The sequence below is a fragment of the Cherax quadricarinatus genome, chromosome 96, assembly GCF_038502225.1.
Source record: "Cherax quadricarinatus isolate ZL_2023a chromosome 96, ASM3850222v1, whole genome shotgun sequence".
Lineage (NCBI taxonomy): Eukaryota > Metazoa > Arthropoda > Malacostraca > Decapoda > Parastacidae > Cherax > Cherax quadricarinatus.
Window position 1 is genome coordinate 6719320 of NC_091387.1, and position 20690 is coordinate 6740009.

Consider the following 20690-nt stretch of genomic DNA (forward strand, 5'->3'; position numbering starts at 1 on the left):
TTATACCCACGTGTCTCTACCCGGTCCTCCACACTCTTACATTATACCCACGTGTCTCTACCCGGTCCTCCACACTCTTACATTATACCCACGTGTCTCTACCCGGTCCTCCACACTCTTACATTATACCCACGTGTCTCTACCGGTCCTCCACGCTCTTACATTATACCCACGTGTCTCTACCCGGTCCTCCACACTCTTACATTATACCCACGTGTCTCTACCCGGTCCTCCACACTCTTACATTATACCCACGTGTGTCTACCCGGTCCTCCACACTCTCACATTATACCCACGTTTCTCTACCCGGTCCTCCACACTCTTACATTATACCCACGTGTCTCTACCCGGTCCTCCACACTCTTACATTATACCCACGTGTCTCTACCCGGTCCTCCACACTCTTACATTATACCCACGAGTCTCTACCCGGTCCTCCACACTCTTACATTATACCCACGTGTCTCTACCCGGTCCTCCACACTCCTCCATTATACCCACGAGTCTCTACCCGGTCCTCCACACTCCTCCATTATACCCACGTGTCTCTACCCGGTCCTCCACACTCTTACATTATACCCACGTGTCTCTACCCGGTCCTCCACACTCTTACATTATACCCACGTGTCTCTACCCGGTCCTCTACACTCTTACATTATACCCACGTGTCTCTACCCGGGCCTCTACACTCTTACATTATACCCACGTGTCTCTACCCGGTCCTCTACACTCCTCCATCATACCCACAATACAATGGGGTATTAGCACACAACATACGTGCAAAAAACATAACTGGGAAGCTGCGTACATGAATTTCAAATTTTTAATATAACTAGAAAGGCATACCAGTACATGTACAAGGTATACCAGTACATGTACAAGGTATACCAGTACATGTACAAGGTATACCAGTACATGTACAAGGTATACCAGTACATGTACAAGGTATACCAGTACATGTACAAGGTATACCAGTACATATACAAGGTATACCAGTACATGTACAAGGTATACCAGTACATGTACAAGGTATACCAGTACATGTACAAGGTATACCAGTACATGTACAAGGTATACCAGTACATGTACAATGTATACCAGTACATGTACAAGGTATACCAGTACATGTACAAGGTATACCAGTACATGTACAAGGTATACCAGTACATGTACAAGGTATACCAGTACATGTACAAGGTATACCAGTACATGTACAAGGTATACCAGTACATGTACAAGGTATGCCAGTACATGTACAAGGTATACCAGTACATGTACAAGGTATACCAGTACATGTACAATGTATACCAGTACATGTACAAGGTATACCAGTACATGTACAAGGTATACAAGTACATGTACAAGGTATACAAGTACATGTACAAGATATACAAGTACATGTACAAGGTATACAAGTACATGTACAAGATATACAAGTACATGTACAAGGTATACAAGTACATGTACAAGGTATACAAGTACATGTACAAGGTTTACCAGTACATGTACAAGGTATACAAGTACATGTACAAGGTATACAAGTACATGTACAAGGTATACAAGTGCATGTACAAAGTATACAAGTACATGTACAAGGTATACAATTACATGTACAAGGTATACAAGTACATGTACAAGGTATACCAGTACATGTACAAGGTAAACAAGTACATGTACAAGGTATACCAGTACATGCACAAGGTATACCAGTCCATGTACAAGGTATACAAGTACATGTACAAGGTATACAAGTACATGTACAAAGTATACAAGTACATGTACAAGGTATACAAGTACATGTACAAGGTATACAAGTACATGTACAAGGTATACAAGTACATGTTCAAGGTATACCAGTACATGTACAAGGTATACAAGTACATGTACAAGGTATACTAGTACATGTACAAGGTATACAAGTACATGTACAAGGTATACCAGTACAGGTACAAGGTATACAAGTACATGTACAAGGTATACAAGTACATGTACAAGGTATACAAGTACATGTACAAGGTATACAAGTACATGTACATGGCATACAAGTACATGTACAAGGTATACCAGTACATGTACAAAGTATACCAGTACATGTACAAAGTATACCAGTACATGTACAAAGTATACCAGTACATGTACAAGGTATACCAGTACATGTACAAAGTATACCAGTACATGTACAAGGTATACCAGTACATGTACAAAGTATACCAGTACATGTACAAGGTATACCAGTACATGTACAAGGTGTACATGTACAAGGTATACAAGTACATGTACAAGGTATACCAGTACATGTACAAGGTATACAAGCACATGTACAAGGCATACCAGTACATGTACAAGGTATACAAGTACATGCACAAGGTATACAGGTACATGTACAAGGTATACCAGTACATGTACAAGGTATACAAGTACATGTACAAGGTATACAAGTACATGTACAAGGTATACAGATCATAGCTGACATCAGTGACATACTACTATATAGAAAGTTGCTTGTTATGCTGAGCATTTCCCGCAAATTATGTCAGTTTTGTCCCAGGATGCCACCCACACCAGTCCACTAACACCCAGGATGCCACCCACACCAGTCCACTAACACCCAGGATGCCACCCACACCAGTCCACTAACACCCAGGATGCCACCCACACCAGTCCACTAACACCCAGGATGCCACGCACACCAGTCCACTAACACCCAGGATGCCACCCACACCAGTCCACTAACACCCAGGATGCCACCCACACCAGTCCACTAACACCCAGGATGCCACGCACACCAGTCCACTAACACCCAGGATGCCACCCACACCAGTCCACTAACACCCAGGATGCCACGCACACCAGTCCACTAACACCCAGGATGCCACGCACACTAGTCCACTAACACCCAGGATGCCACCCACACCAGTCCACTAACACCCGGGTACCTATTTTACTGATGGGTGAACATGGACAACAGGTGTCTTAAGAAAACACTGGGGTTCGGAGTTCGAATCCCCGGTACGGCTGAAAAACATTAAGGACGTGTTTACATCAGACACCTGCTGTCCCTGTTTACCCATCAGTATAAAATGGGTACCTGGGTATTAGTGGACTGGTGTGGGTCGCATCCTGGGACAAAAATGACCTACACTGGTCAGACGCACCCTGGCAACCCGACTACTGGTCAGACCTACACCGGCAGACAGGCCAATAGCCAGACCTACACTGGTAGACCACTGGTCAGACCAATACTGGCAGACAGACCACTAGGCAGACCTACACTGGCAGACATGGTCACAAAAGCTGTAATAAGCAGTGTAACATGAGACTGTGAGGTGAGGTCAAACAAGAGGACTCACCTAAACACACCAAAACACCCAGGCAGGGAGAGACCCTGGGGGAGAGTAAATAATGGAGAGAGAGAGAGAGAGAGAGAGAGAGAGAGAGAGAGAGAGAGAGAGAGAGAGAGAGAGAGAGAGAGAGAGAGAGAGAGAGAGAGCCTTCACTGAACATGCTTAATCTCCAACAAGAGCACATCCCTGACTAGCAGTATGTGACGAAGCCTGCAGACCAGCCTTGGTTCAACTTTGGTTGTAGAGAGGCTGCTACTGCTAAGCACAAGGCTTGGAGAAGGTATAAGAGGCATCCTACTATCTATAACAGGAACTTGCACAGGCAAGACTGTAGACAAATGGGAGAAGTCCAAAAGTGAGCCATTTCTAGATGAGAGGCTGACACAAAAAGAAACCTGGCATGAGGTAGGGTGGACGCCAAAACCTGGTGGTCCTTGATTAAAGATCGACAAGGTTATTCACCTGACTAAATTATTCCAGTTCTAAACCGATAGGATGGGACCATCTATACCAGCAGTCAGGAGAAACCTGACCTCTTTGCTGAACACTTTGCTGCCAAGATACAAGTTGGTGATCTAGCCAGGAACCCTCCTTAGATAGCTGCAAGAGCTATGTCAAAGTTGTCACTGGTGACAATAAGTCAGGAGTGGTGTATCTTGCTTGACCAAGACAAAGCTGTGGACACACAAACACATACGCAGTTTGGAAATATAAACACATATGCAGTATAATGTGATCCTTTATTGACTACGTTTCGCCCACACAGTGGGCTTTTTCAAGTCACAAACAGAACTACCTGGGGTGGAAGGAACGCGAGTATTTATAGCCAGGTTCAGAATGCTGAGGTCAGGTGGAGAATGCTGCATCTGATGATGTACCGAGTGGGGTTATAGTCTAAAATCTTGGGTAGCTTGGCAGGGAGATTGAATAAGTTTGTGAGCAGACCTTCTGCAGTGTTCCTCCATTCCTATGCTCTTATGTGGGATAGCGATGAAGAAGTTTCTTGGCAAGTGGTTCAGCTATGTTATAGAAGCCACTATTCTGGTTGAAGTTGTCGGATATAGAAATAAGTGATGATTCCAGGATTCTTCGGTATTGAGTGTTGTCTTCTGTGGCGATAAGTCTTGAGTTTCTGTAGTTTATCAAGTGGTTGTGTGAATTACGGTGTTGTACGCAGGCATTCCTTGTGTCGTCAGACCTGCTTGCGTATTGGTGTTCTGAAATACGTGTTTGGAGGTCCCTTGATGTTTTGCCCACGTATAATTTGTTGCAGTCATTACAAGGGATTATGTATACCCGTGCAGAGGATGGAAGCTTGTCCTGTCTACTACTGGTGATGTCCTTGATGGTCGTGGTTGTGGAGGTAGATACTTGGAATGATGTTTTGGCAAAGATGTTGGAAACATGTTTGGCAATGGAGTTGGTGGGGAGGACTATGTATCTCTTCTCGGCAGTGTCTTGTCTGGGTGTGTTGAAGATGTTTAATGCCCGCCGTCTGCAGTCTCTGATGAAGTGACGAGGATAGTGGAGTTTAGAAAATACTTGTTCAATTATAGTGCATTCTTCCTCAAGGAACTCATTGCTGCAGATTCTGAGTGCACGCAGGAAGAAGCCTATAATTATAGTGCATTCTTCCTCAAGGAACTCATTGCTGCAGATTCTGAGTGCACGCAGGAAGAAGCCTATAATTATAGTGCATTCTTCCTCAAGGAACTCATTGCTGCAGATTCTGAGTGCACGCAGGAAAAAGCCTATAATTACACCATAATTGAACAAGTGGGGAGGAACATGGGGGAGGAAATAATAGGGGAGGAAATAATGGGGAGGAAATAATGGGGGGAAATAATGGGAAATAATGGGGGAAATAATGGGGAGAGAAATAATGGGGGAGGAAATAATGGAGGAAATGGGGGAAATAATGGGGGAGGAAATAATGGGGGAGGAAATAATGGGGGGAAATAATAGGGGAGGAAATAATGGGGAGGAAATAATGGGGGAGGAAATAATGGAGGAGGAAATAATGGGGAGGAAATAATGGGGAGGAAATAATGGGGAGGAAATAATGGGGGGAAATAATGGGGGAGGAAACAATGGGGGAGGAAATGAGGGAGGAAATAATGGGGGAGGAAATAATGGGGTGCAAATAGTGGGGGACGAAATAATGGGGTAGGAAACAATGGGGGAGGAAATAATTAGGTGGAAATAATGGGAAGGAAATAATGGGGGAGGAAATAATGGGGGAGGAAACAATGGGGGAGGAAACAATGGGGGAGGAAACAATGTGGGAGGAAATAATGGGGGAGGAAATAATAGGGGAGGAAATAATGAAGGAAATAATGGGGGAGGAAATAATAGGGGAGGAAATAATTGGCGAGGAGATAATAGGGGAGGAAACATTGGGGGAGGAAATAATGGGGGAGGAAATAATGGGGAGGGAAATAATGGGGGAGGAAATACTGGGGGAGGAAATAATGGGGGAGGAAATAATGCTGGAGGAAATGGGGGAAATAATGGGGGAGGAAATAATGGGGAGGAAACAATGGGGGAGGAAACAATGGGGGAGGAAACAATGGGGGAGGAAACAATATGGGAGGAAACAATGGGGGAGGAAATAATGGAGAGGAAACAATGGGGACGAAATAATGGGGGAGGAAACAATGGGGGAGGAAACAATGGGGGAGGAAACAATGTGGGAGGAAATAATGGGGGAGGAAATAATAGGGGAGGAAATAATGAAGGAAATAATGGGGGAGGAAATAATAGGGGAGAAAATAATTGGCGAGGAGATAATGGGGGAGGAAACAATGGGGGAGGAAATAATGGGGGAGGAAATAATGGGGGAGGAAACAATGGGGGCGGAAATAATGGGGGAGGAAATAATGGGGGAGGAAATAATGGGGGAGGAAACAATGGGGGAGGAAATAATGGGGGAGGAAACAATGGGGAGGAAACAATGGGGGGAATAATGGGGGAGGAAATAATGGGGGAGGAAATAATGGGGGAGGAAACAATGGGGTAGGAAACAATGGGGTAGGAAACAATGGGGGAGGAAATAATGGAAGAAATAACGGAGGAAATAATGGGGGAGGAAACAATGGGGGAGGAAATAATGGATGAGGAAATAATGGGGGAGGAAATAATGGGGGAGGAAATAATGGGGAGGAAATAATGGGGGAGGAAATAATGGGAAAGGAAATAATGGGAGAGGAAACAATGGGGAGGAAATAATGGGGATGAAACAATGGGGTAGGAAACAATGGGGGGAAATAATTGGGGAGGAAATAATGGGGGAGGAAACAATGGGGGAGGAAATAATGGGGAGGAAATCATGGGGGAGGAAACAATGGGGGAGGAAACAATGGGGGAGGAAACAATGTGGGAGGAAATAATGGGGGAGGAAATAATAAGGGAGGAAATAATGGGGGATGAAACAATGGGGGAGGAAATAATGGGGGAGGGAATAATGGGGGAGGAAACAATGGGGGCGGAAATAATGGGGGAGGAAATAATGGAGGAGGAAATAATGGGGGAGGAAACAATGGGGGAGGAAATAATGGGGGAGGAAATAATGGGGGAGGAAACAATGGGGAGGAAACAATGGGGGGAATATTGGGGGAGGAAATAATGGAGGAGGAAATAATGGGGGAGGAAACAATGGGGTAGGAAACAATGGGGTAGGAAACAATGGGGGAGGAAATAATGGAAGAAATAACGGAGGAAATAATGGGGGAGGAAACAATGGGGAAGGAAATAATGGGGGAGGAAATAATGGGGGAGGAAACAATGGGGAGGAAATAATGGGGGAGGAAATAATGGGGAGGAAATAATGGGAAAGGAAATAATGGGGGAGGAAACAATGAGGGAGGAAACAATGGGGATGAAACAATGGGGTAGGAAACAATGGGGGAGGAAATAATGGTGGAGTAAATAATGGGGGAGGAAATAATGGGGAGGAAACAATGGGGGAGGAAACAATGGGGGAGGAAACAATGGGGGAGGAAATAATGGATGAGGAAATAATGGGGGAGGAAACAATGGGGGAGGAAATAATGGGGGAGGAAATAATGGGGAGGAAATATTGGGGAGGAAACCATGGGGAGGAAATAATGGGAGAGGAAACAATGGGGAGGAAATAATGGGGAGGAAATAATGGGGAGGAAATAATGAGGAAATAATGGGGAAGGAAATAATGAGGAAGGAAATAATGGAGGATGAAATAATGGGGGAGGAAATAATGGGGGAGGAAATAATGGAGGAAATAATGGGGGAGGAAATAATGGGGAGGAAACAATGGGGAGGAAATAATATGAGGAAATAATAGGGAAGGAAATAATGGAGGAGGAAATAATGGGGGAGGAAATAATGGAGGAAATAATGGGGGAGGAAATAATGGGGAGGAAACAATGGGGGAGGAAACAATGGTGGGGGAAATAATGGGGGAGTAAACAATGGGGGGAAATAATGGGGGAGGAAATAATGGGGGAGGAAATAATGGGGGAGGAAATAATGGGGTAGGAAACAATGGGGTAGGAAACAATGGGGTAGGAAACAATGGAGAGGAAACAATGGGGGAGGAAATAATGGGGGAGGAAATAATGGGGGAGGAAACCATGGTGGAGGAAATAAGAAAGTGGAAGGAAATAAGAAAAATAGTGGACCACCTTGGAGCCTTGTTGGACTGGAGGCACAGCCAGTGGCCACCCATGGCCCTCCAGAATTACAACTACTGATGCCAATAACAAAATCCCCCCAACAAACACAGAATACAACCTCGTTCATATTAGCTAATATACAGGGCCTTAAGCCATCCACCAACAACAAAATACCTTTTATCAGTGGACTTCTAGTGGAGTCTAATGCAGCCTTCACAGAGACTCACACAAAAGATCACTTTGACAGTGAAATATGGATAAGTGGTTACAACCTTTTTAGATGCGACAGAAAAAAACAAGCAACAAGGGAGGGTTGGCCTGTATGTCAAAGAGTCCCTTATCTGCACAGAGTTGCTGAACACCACAAATGAGGTAGTTGAAGTTCTATCAATAAAGATCGAGAACCAAAACCTAGTCATTGTGGTTGTATACAAGCCACCAGATGCAACCTCCCAACAGTTCAAGGAACAGCTACTGAAAATTGATTACTGTTTGGAAAACCTTCCAGCTCCATCCCCAAACATCTTACTGCTTGGTGATTTCAACCTAAGGCATACAAAATGGAAGAATGTAGTAAATAATGTTATAGGTGAAACAATCCCCGGAGGTAGCGCAGATGAAAGGTCACACACACATGAGCTACTACGTCTCTGCGAAAAACACACCTTAAGCCAGCAGATAGTGGAGCCAACAAGACTAGAAAACACACTTGACCTTCACAAATAATGAGGACCTGATAAGAGACATAAGAATATCAAAAACAACTAATTCCAATCACAACCTAATCGAAGTCCAGACGTACATGCATATGGGTCCTGATCAGAATGCATGTACCTGTGAAGGTGTCTTCACAAAATACAACTTCAACAACAAGAACATCAACTGGGACCAGGTAAACCATGTCCTAAACGAAACATGTTGGGAAGATGTCTTAAATGACATGGATCCAAACCAGTGCCTTGAAAGGATCAACTTCCTGGTAGCTGAAGCATATTCTAGGCATATTCCCCTAAGAAAGAAGAAGAACAGGAGTAAACTGGAGAGAGAAAGACGCTCCCTCTACAGAAGACGACGAAGAGTCACTGAGCTCCTCAGGAGTGCTAGAATATCTGATACGTGAAAGGAGGCGCTGACCAGGGAAGTGGAAACTATCGAACTTAAGTTAAATGACTCTTACAGGAACCAGGAGAGACAGGAGGAGCTTAAAGCTATTAGTGAAATTGAAAGAAATTCAAAATATTTCTTTTCATATGCCAAAAACAAGGCAAATACCACATCTAGTATCGGGCCCTTACTCAGACGGGATGGGACTTACACAGATGACAACAAGGAAATGAGTGAAATATTGAAATCCCAGTACGAGTTTGTGTTTAGTGAACCACTAATCAGCCTGAGGATCGATGACCCAAATGATTTCTTCATGAATGAGCCTCAAAACTCCATAAATGTATGCCAGATTTCTGACATTATCCTAACTCCGATAGATTTCGAAAAAGCCATTGACAACATGCCCATGCACTCAGCCCCGGGCCCAGACTCGTGGAACTCTGTTTTCATTAAGAACTGCAAGAAACCCCTCTCGCGTGCCCTAAGTACACTATGGAGGAGGAGCTTGGACATAGGTGAAATTCCACAGTCACTTAAAACAACGGATATAGCCCCACTCCATAAAGGTGGCAGCAAAGCATTAGCTAAGAACTATAGACCAATAGCTCTGACGTCCCACATCATAAAAATCTTTGAAAGAGTGCTAAGAAGCAGGATTGCAAATCACCTGGATTCCCAAAATCTGCACAATCCAGGGCAACATGGGTTCAGGGCAGTTCGCTCCTGCCTCTCACAACTACTGGATCACTATGACATGGCCTTGGATGCACTGGAAGAAAATCATAATGCAGATGTAATATACACAGACTTTGCAAAAGCATTTGACAAATGCGATCATGGCGTAATAGCCCATAAAATACGTGCTAAAGGAATAACTGGGAAAGTGGGGAGATGGATCTTCAACTTCCTAACAAATCGAACACAAAGAGTAGTGGTCAACAGAGTTAAATCGGAGGCTGCCATAGTGAACAACTCTGTTCCACAAGGCACAGTACTGGCTACCAGTGTTCCACAAGGTACAGTACTGGCTACCAGTGTTCCACAAGGTACAGTACTGGCTACCAGTGTTCCACAAGGTACAGTACTGGCTACCAGTGTTCCACAAGGCACAGTACTGGCTACCAGTGTTCCACAAGGTACAGTACTGGCTACCAGTGTTCCACAAGGTACAGTACTGGCTACCAGTGTTCCACAAGGTGCAGTACTCGCCCCCATCTTATCCCTCATCCTCATATCAGACATAAACAGAGATATACACCACAGCACCGTATCATCCTTTGCGGATGGTACTAGGATCTGCATGAGGCTGTCATCTGCTGAGGACGCGGTTAACCTCCAAGAAGATATAAACAAAGTTTTCCAGTGGGGAACGGTAAACAATATGATGTTCAATGAGGACAAATTCCAACTACTCCGTTATGGAAAACTGGAGGAGATAATAACTAGAACAGAGTATACTACTGACTCCGGCCATACAATAGAGCGGAAAAATAATGTAAGGGACCTGGGAGTAGTAATGTCTGAGGATCTCACTTTCAAGGATCACAACAGTGCCACGATCACAAGTGCAAAGAAAATGATAGGATGGATAATGAGAACTTTCAAAACGAGAGATGCCAAGCCAATGATGATCCTTTTCAAATCACTTGGTCTCTCTAGGCTGGAATACTGCTGTACATTAACATCTCCATTCAAAGCAGGTGAAATTGCAGATCTAGAGAGTGTACAGAGATCCTTTACTGCACGTATAAGTTCTGTCAAGCACCTTAACTACTGGGAAGACTTGGAAGCACTTGACTTGTACTCCCTGGAACGCAGGAGGGAGAGATATATCATAATCTACACTTGGAAAATCCTGGAAGGAATGGTCCCAAATCTGCACACAGAAATCACTCCCTACGAAAGTAAAAGACTGGGCAGGCGATGCAAAATGCCCCCAATTAAAAGTAGGGGCGCCATTGGTACACTAAGGGAAAACACCATAAGTGTCCGGGGCCCAAGACTGTTCAACAGCCTTAAGGGAATTACTAATAAACTTCTGGCTGCCTTCAAGAGAGAGCTGGACAGATACCTAAAGTCAGTGCCGGATCAGCCGGGCTGTAGCTCGTAAGTTGGACTGCGCATGGCCAGCAGTAACAGCCTAGTTGATCAGGCCCTGATCCATCGGGAGGCCTGGTCATGGACCGGGCCGCGGGGGCGTTGATCCCCGGAATAACCTCCAGAAGGAAACACTTGGGGAGGAAACACTTGGGGAGGAAACACTTGGGGAGGAAACACTTGGGGAGGAAACACTTGGGGAGGAAACACTTGGAGAGGAAACACTTGGGGAGGAAACACTTGGGGAGGAAACACTTGGGGTGGAAACACTTGGGGTGGAAATGAGAGTTTGAGTGGGTAGTACTGGAGTGTGTTGAAGAGTACTGCTGGAGAGACTATGGAAGAGTGTTGGAGCTTCCAGGGTGGCGAGAGAGATCCTGTATAGCCAGACTGGCGGCACATCTCTCACACACAGGCAGACACTAGAGGCCAGTCTCACTCACACACACACACACACACACACACACACACACACACACACACACACCCACACACACACACACACACACACACACACACACACACACACACACACACACACACACACACACATACACACACACACAGGCCCATACTGGAGTATGCAGCACCAGTTTGGAATCCACACCTAGTCAAGCACGTCAAGAAATTAGAGAAAGTGCAAAGGTTTGCAACAAGACTAGTCCCAGAGCTACGGGGATTGTCCTATGAAGAAAGGTTGAGGGAAATCTGCCTGACGACACTGGAGGCCAGGAGGGTCAGGGGAGACATGATAACGACATATAAAATACTGCGCGGAATAGACGAGGTGGACAAAGACGGGATGTTCCAGAGATGGGACACAGACACAAGAGGTCACAATTGGAAGTTGAAGACTCAGATGAATCAAAGGGATGTTAGGAAGTATTTCTTCAGTCATAGAGTAGTCAGGCCGTGGAATAGCCTAGAAAGTGATGTGGTGGAGGCAGGAACCATACATAGTTTTAAGGCGAGGTATGATAGAGCTCATGGGGCAGGGAGAGAGGACCTAGTAGCAATCAGCGAAGAGACGGGGCCAGGAGCTGTGACTCGACCCCTGCAACCTCAAATAGGTGAGTACAAATAGGTGAGTACACACACACACACACACACACATACAGAGGTTAAGGGAAATAGGCCTGATGACACTGGAAGACGGGAGGGTCAGGGGAGACATGATAACCACATACAAAATACTGCGTGGAATAGATAAGGTGGAGAGAGACAGGATGTTCCAAAGATGGGACACAGAAACAAGGGGTCACAATTGGAAGCTGAAGATTCAGACGAGTCAAAGGGAAGTTAGAAAGTATTTCTTCAGTCATAGAGATGTCAGGAATTGGAATAGTCTAGCAAGTGATGTAGTGGAGGCAGGAACCATACATAGCTTTAAGACGAGGTATAATAAAGCTCAAGGAACAAAAAGAGAGAGGACCTATTAGCGATTGGTAAAGACGCGGGGCCAGGAGCTGAGTTCCGGCCCTTGCAAGCACAAATAGGTGAGTACACACACATACACACACCACTAGAGACCAGTGTTACTTACCCACACAGTAAGGTGTGTTAGTGACACTGGTGTCTAGCACGTGGTGAAGCAGGTGTGAGACCGTAAACAGACTCCCTGGTATTACACATGCTAACTTCTGTCTCACAATACTGATACACTTCTGTCACAATATAACCAAAATGAGACAGGAGAAAGACGGGTGAACTGCATGTGTCAGCACTGTAAGAAGGTGTTAAGACGGGTGGACTGCATGTGTCAACAGTGTAAGAACGTGATAAGACGGGTGGACTGCATGTGTCAACAGCGTAAGAACGTGATAAGACGGGTGGACTGCATGTGTCAACAGTGTAAGAACGTGATAAGACGGGTGGACTGCATGTGTCAACAGCGTAAGAAAGTGATAAGACGGGTGGACTGCATGTGTCAACAGTGTAAGAATGTGTTAAGATGGGTGGACTGCATGTGTCAACAGCGTAAGAACGTGATAAGACGGGTGGACTGCATGTGTCAACAGTGTAAGAATGTGTTAAGATGGGTGGACTGCATGTGTCAACAGTGTAAGAATGTGTTAAGATGGGTGGACTGCATGTGTCAACAGCGTAAGAACGTGATAAGACGAGTGGACTGCATGTGTCAACAGCGTAAGAACGTGATAAGACGGGTGGACTGCATGTGTCAACAGTGTAAGAACGTGATAAGACGGGTGGACTGCATGTGTCAACAGCGTAAGAACGTGATAAGACGGGTGGACTGCATGTGTCAACAGTGTAAGAATGTGTTAAGATGGGTGGACTGCATGTGTCAACAGTGTAAGAATGTGTTAAGATGGGTGGACTGCATGTGTCAACAGTGTAAGAATGTGTTAATATGGGTGGACTGCATGTGTCAACAGCGTAAGAACGTGATAAGACGGGTGGACTGCATGTGTCAACAGCGTAAGAACGTGATAAGACGGGTGGACTGCATGTGTCAACAGTGTAAGAATGTGTTAAGATGGGTGGACTGCATGTGTCAACAGCGTAAGAACGTGATAAGACGGGTGGACTGCATGCGTCAACAGTGTAAGAACGTGATAAGACGGGCGGACTGCATGTGTCAGCAGTGTAAGGTGTTAAGATGGGTGGACTGCATGTGTCAGCAGTGTAAGAAGGTGTTAAGACGGGTGAACTGCATGTGTCAGCAGTGTAAGAAGGTGTTAAGACGGGTGAAGTGCATGTGTCAGCAGTGTAAGAAGGTGTTAAGACGGGTGAACTGCATGTGTCAGCAGTGTAAGAAGGTGTTAAGACAGGTGAACTGCATGTGTCAGCACTGTAAGAAGGTGTTAAGATGGGTGGACTGCATGTGTCAGCAGTGTAAGGTGTTAAGACGGGTGAGCTGCATGTGTCAGCAGTGTAAGAAGGTGTTAAGACAGGTGGACTGCATGTGTCAGCAGTGTAAGAAGGTGTTAAGACGGGTGGACTGCATGTGTCAGCAGTGTAAGGTGTTAAGACGGGTGGACTGCATGTGTCAACAGTGTAAGAATGTGTTAAGATGGGTGGACTGCATGTGTCAACAGCGTAAGAATGTGATAAGACGAGTGGACTGCATGTGTCAACAGCGTAAGAACGTGATAAGACGGGTGGACTGCATGTGTCAACAGTGCAAGAACGTGATAAGACGGGTGGACTGCATGTGTCAACAGCGTAAGAACGTGATAAGACGGGTGGACTGCATGTGTCAACAGTGTAAGAATGTGTTAAGATGGGTGGACTGCATGTGTCAACAGTGCAAGAACGTGATAAGACGGGTGGACTGCATGTGTCAACAGCGTAAGAACGTGATAAGACGGGTGGACTGCATGTGTCAGCAGTGTAAGAATGTGTTAAGATGGGTGGACTGCATGTGTCAACAGCGTAAGAACGTGATAAGACGGGTGGACTGCATGTGTCAACAGCGTAAGGTGTTAAGATGGGTGGACTGCATGTGTCAGCAGTGTAAGAAGGTGTTAAGATGGGTGGACTGCATGTGTCAACAGTGTAAGAATGTGTTAAGATGGGTGGACTGCATGTGTCAACAGTGTAAGAATGTGTTAAGATGGGTGGACTGCATGTGTCAACAGTGTAAGAATGTGTTAAGATGGGTGGACTGCATGTGTCAGCAGTGTAAGAATGTGTTAAGATGGGTGGACTGCATGTGTCAACAGTGTAAGAATGTGTTAAGATGGGTGGACTGCATGTGTCAACAGTGTAAGAATGTGTTAAGATGGGTGGACTGCATGTGTCAACAGCGTAAGAACGTGATAAGACGGGTGGACTGCATGTGTCAACAGTGCAAGAACGTGATAAGACGGAAGGACTGCATGTGTCAACAGCGTAAGAACGTGATAAGACGGGTGGACTGCATGTGTCAACAGTGTAAGAATGTGTTAAGATGGGTGGACTGCATGTGTCAACAGCGTAAGAACGTGATAAGACAGGTGGACTGCATGCGTCAACAGTGTAAGAACGTGATAAGACGGGCGGACTGCATGTGTCAGCAGTGTAAGGTGTTAAGATGGGTGGACTGCATGTGTCAGCAGTGTAAGAAGGTGTTAAGACGGGTGAACTGCATGTGTCAGCAGTGTAAGGTGTTAAGACGGGTGAAGTGCATGTGTCAGCAGTGTAAGAAGGTGTTAAGACGGGTGAACTGCATGTGTCAGCAGTGTAAGAAGGTGTTAAGACAGGTGAACTGCATGTGTCAGCACTGTAAGAAGGTGTTAAGATGGGTGGACTGCATGTGTCAGCAGTGTAAGGTGTTAAGACGGGTGAGCTGCATGTGTCAGCAGTGTAAGAAGGTGTTAAGACAGGTGGACTGCATGTGTCAGCACTGCAAGGTGTTAAGATGGGTGGACTGCATGTGTCAGCAGTGTAAGGTGTTAAGACGGGTGAACTGCATGCATCAGCAGTGTAAGAAGGTGTTAAGACGGGTGGACTGCATGTGTCAGCAGTGTAAGGTGTTAAGACGGGTGAACTGCATGTGTCAGCAGTGTAAGAACGTGTTAAGACGGATGGACTGCATGTGTCAGCAGTGTAAGAAGGTGTTAAGACGGGTAAACTGCATGTGTCAACAGTGTAAGAAGGTGTTAAGACGGGTAAACTGCATGTGTCAGCAGTGTAAGAAGGTGTTAAGACGGGTAAACTGCATGTGTCAACAGTGTAAGAAGGTGTTAAGACGGGTGAAATGCATGTGTCAGCAGTGTAAGAAGGTGTTAAGATGGGTGACCTGCATATGTCAGCAGTGTAAGAAGGTGTTAAGACGGGTGGACTGCATGTGTCAGCAGTGTAAGGTGCTAAGACGGGTGAACTGCATGTGTCAGCAGTGTAAGAAGGTGTTAAGATGGGTAAACTGCATGTGTCAGCAGTGTAAGAAGGTGTTAAGATGGGTGAACTGCATGTGTCAGCAGTGTAAGAAGGTGTTAAGACGGGTGACCTGCATATGTCAGCAGTGTAAGAAGGTGTTTAGAAGGGTGGACTGCATGTGTCAACAGTGTAAGAAGGTGTTAAGATGGGTAAACTGCATGTGTCAGCAGTGTAAGAAGGTGTTAAGATGGGTGGACTGCATGTGTCAGCAGTGTAAGGTGCTAAGACGGGTGAACTGCATGTATCAGCAGTGTAAGAAGGTGTTAAGACGGGTGGACTGCATGTGTCACCAGTGTAAGAAGGTGTTAAGGCGGGTGAACTGCATGTGTCAGCAGTGTAAGAAGGTGTTAAGATGGGTGACCTGCATATGTCAGCAGTGTAAGAAGGTGTTAAGACGGGTGAACTGCACGTGTCAGCAGTGTTACAAAGTGTTAAGACGGGTGGACTGCATGTGTCAGCACTGCAAGGTGTTAAGACAGGTGGACTGCATGTGTCAGCAGTGTAAGAAGGTGTTAAGACGGGTGGACTGCATGTGTCAGCAGTGTAAGAAGGTGTTAAGATGGGTGGCCTGCATGTGTCAGCAGTGTAAGGTGTTAAGATGGGTAAACTGCATGTGTCAGCAGTGTAAGAAGGTGTTAAGATGGGTGACCTGCATATGTCAGCAGTGTAAGAAGGTGTTAAGATGGGTGAACTGCATGTGTCAGCACTGCAAGGTCTTAAGACAGGTGGACTGCATGAGTCACCAGTGTAAGAAGGTGTTAAGACGGGTGGACTGCATGTGTCAGCAGTGTAAGAAGGTGTTAAGATGGGTGGACTGCATGTGTCAGAAGTGTAAGGTGTTAAAACGGGTGAACTGCATGTGTCAGCAGTGTAAGAAGGTGTTAAGATGGGTGGACTGCATGTGTCAACAGTGTAAGAAGGTGTTAAGATGGGTGGACTGCATGTGTCAGCAATGTTAGAAGGTGTTAAGACGGGTGAACTGCATGTGTCAGCAGTGTAAGAAGGTGTTAACATGTGTGAACTACATGTGTCAGCACTGTAAGGTGTTAAGACAGGTGGACTGCATGTGTCAGCAGTGTAAGAAGGTGTTAAGATGGGTGAACTGCATGTGCCAGCAGTGTTAGAAGGTGTTAAGACGGGTGAACTGCATGAGTCAGCACTGCAAGGTGGTAAGACAGGTGGACTGCATGTGTCAGCAGTGTAAGAAGGTGTTAAGACGGGTGGACTGCATGTGTCAGCATTGCAAGGTGTTAAGACGGGTGAACTGCATGTGTCAGCAGTGTAAGAAGGTGTACAGACGGGTGAACTGCATGTGTCAGCAGTGTAAGAAGGTGTTAAGACTGGTGAACTGCATGTGTCAGCACTGTAGAAAGGTGTTCAGACAGGTGAACTGCATGTGTCAGCAGTGCAAGGTGTTAAGATGGGTGGACTGCATGTGTCAGCAGTGTAAGAAGGTCTTAAGACGGGTGAACTGCATGTGTCAGCACTGTAAGAAGGTGTTAAGATGGGTGGACTGCATGTGTCAGCAGTGTAAGAAGGTGTTAAGATGGATGAACTGCATGTGTCAGCACTGTAAGAAGATGTTAAGATGTGTGAACTGCATGTGTAAGCAGTGTAAGAAGGTGTTAAGATGGGTGGACTGCATGTGTCAGCAGTGTAAGAAGGTGTTAAGATGGGTGGACTGCATGTGTCAGCACTGCAAGGTGTTAAGACAGATGGACTGCATGTGTCAGCAGTGTAAGAAGGTGTTTAGACGGGTGGACTGCATGTGTCAGCAGTGTAAGAAGGTGTTAAGATGGGTGGACTGCATGTGTCAGAAGTGTAAGAAGGTGTTAAGATGGGTGGACTGCATGTGTCAGCAGTGTAAGAAGGTGTTAAGAACATAAGAAGAACATAAGAACATAAGAACGAAGGAACACTGCAGAAGGCCTACTGGCCCATGCGAGGCAGGTCCAAGTCTCCTACCGGCTTAAGCCAATGCACCCAACCTAGTCAGGTCAGGTCACATTGACTTAAGGGAGGAACACGGCAACCGACCTGTTAGCACAAGCTATCAGGTCTAACTCACACCCACCCACATCTACTCATGTATTTATCCAACCTATTTTTAAAGCTACACAACGTTCTGGCCTCTATAACGGTACTTGGGAGTTTGTTCCACTCATCCACAACTCTATTACCAAACCAGTACTTTCCTATATCCCTCCTGAATCTGAATTTTTCCAACTTAAAACCATTGCTGTGAGTCCTGTCTAGGCTAGATATTTTCAGCACACTATTTACATCCCCTTTATTTATTCCTGTCTTCCACTTATACACCTCAAGGTGTTAAGACATGTGGACTGTATGTGTCAGCACTGCAAGGTGTTAAGACGGGTGGACTGCATGTGTCAGCAGTGTAAGGTGTTAAGATGGGTGAACTGCATGTGTCAGCAGTGTAAGAAGGTGTTAAGACGAGTGAAGTGCATGTGTCAGCAGTGTAAGAAGGTGTTAAGACGGGTGAACTGCATGTGTCAGCAGTGTAAAAAGGTGTTAAGACGGGTGGACTGCATGTGTCAGCAGTGTAAGAAGGTGTTAAGATGGGTGAACTGCATGTGTCAGCAGTGTAAGAAGGTGTTAAGACGGGTGGACTGCATGTGTCAGCAGTGTAAGAAGGTATTAAGACGGGTGAACTGCATGTGTCAGCAGTGTAAAAAGGTGTTAAGACGGGTGGACTGCATGTGTCAGCACTGCAAGATGTTAAGATGGGTGGACTGCATGTGTCAGCACTGCAAGGTGTTAAGATGGGTGGGCTGCATGTGTCAGCAGTGTAAGAAGGTGTTAAAATGGGTGGACTGCATGTGTCAGCAGTGTAAGAAGGTGTTAAAACGGGTGGACTGCATGTGTCAGCAGTGTAAGAAGGTGTTAAGATGGGTGGACTGCATGTGTCAGCAGTGTAAGAAGGTGTTAAGATGGGTGGACTGCATGTGTCAGCAGTGTAAGAAGGTGTTAAGACGGGTGGACTGCATGTGTCAGCAGTGTAAGAAGGTGTTAAGACGGGTGGACTGCATGTGTCAGCAGTGTAAGAAGGTGTTAAGACGGGTGGACTGCATGTGTCAGCAGTGTAAGAAGGTGTTAAAATGGGTGGACTGCATATGTCAGCAGTGTAAGAAGGTGTTAAGATGGGTGGATTGCATGTGTCAGCAGTGTAAGAAGGTGTTAAGACGGGTGAACTGCATGTGTCAGCAGTGTAAGAAGGTGTTAAGATGGGTGGACTGCATGTGTCAGCAGTGAAAGAAGGTGTTAAGATGGGTGGACTGCATGTGTCAGCACTGCAAGGTGTTAAGATGGGTGGACTGCATGTGTCAGCAGTGTAAGAAGGTGTTAAGACAGGTGAACTGCATGTGTCAGCACTGTAAGAAGGTGTTAAGATGGGTGGACTGCATGTGTCAGCACTGTAAGGTGTTAAGACAGGTGGACTGCATGTGTCAGCAGTGTAAGAAGGTGTTAAGACGGGTGAACTGCATGTGTCAGCAGTGTAAGAAGGTGTTAAGACGGGTGGACTGCATGTGTCAGCAGTGTAAGGTGTTAAGATGGGTGAACTGCATGTGTCAGCAGTGTAAGAAGGTGTTAAGACGGGTGGACTGCATGTGTCAGCAGTGTAAGAAGGTGTTAAGATGGGTGGACTGCATGTGTCAGCACTGTAAGAAGGTGTTAAGACGGGTGGACTGCATGTGTCAGCACTGTAAGAAGGTGTTAAGATGGGTGGACTGCATGTGTCAGCAGTGTAAGAAGGTGTTAAGATGGGTGAACTGCATGTGTCAGCAGTGTATGAAGGTGTTAAGACGGGTGGACTGCATGTCTCAGCAGTTTAAGAAGGTGTTAAGACGGGTGAACTGCATGTGTCAGCAGTTTAAGAAGGTGTTAAGACGGGTGAACTGCATGTCTCAGCAGTTTAAGAAGGTGTTAAGACGGGTGGACTTCATGTGTCAGCACTGTAAGAAGGTGTTAAGACGGGTGGACTGCATGTCTCAGCAGTTTAAGGTGTTAAGATGGGTGGACTGCATGTGTCAGCAGTGTAAGAAGGTGTTAAGATGGGTGGACTGCATGTGTCAGCAGTTTAAGAAGGTGTTAAGACGGGTGGACTGCATGTGTCAGCAGTGTAAGAAGGTGTTAAGATGGGTGGACTGCATGTGTCAGCAGTGTAAGAAGGTGTTAAGATGGGTGAACTGCATGTGTCAGCAGTGTAAGAAGGTGTTAAGACGGGTGGACTGCATGTCTCAGCAGTTTAAGAAGGCGTTAAGACGGGTGGACTGCATGTGTCAGCAGTGTAAGAAGGTGTTAAGACGGGTGGACTGCATGTCTCAGCAGTTTAAGAAGGCGTTAAGACGGGTGGACTGCATGTCTCAGCAGTGTCAGGTGTCAGATACAACACCACAGACACAGATGAATGTTAAGAGAATCTTGGAAAAGCTTCCAGTGTTCTACTTCCGGAGCTCGGCCATGGGAAAGACCAGGGTACAATAGCTACAACCCTACCTGAAAGAGAAGGACCTCGGGGTGAGCGCAGTTCCCAACATATCACCTGAGACACACATCAACCTAATAACTATAACATCAGACTGACAAA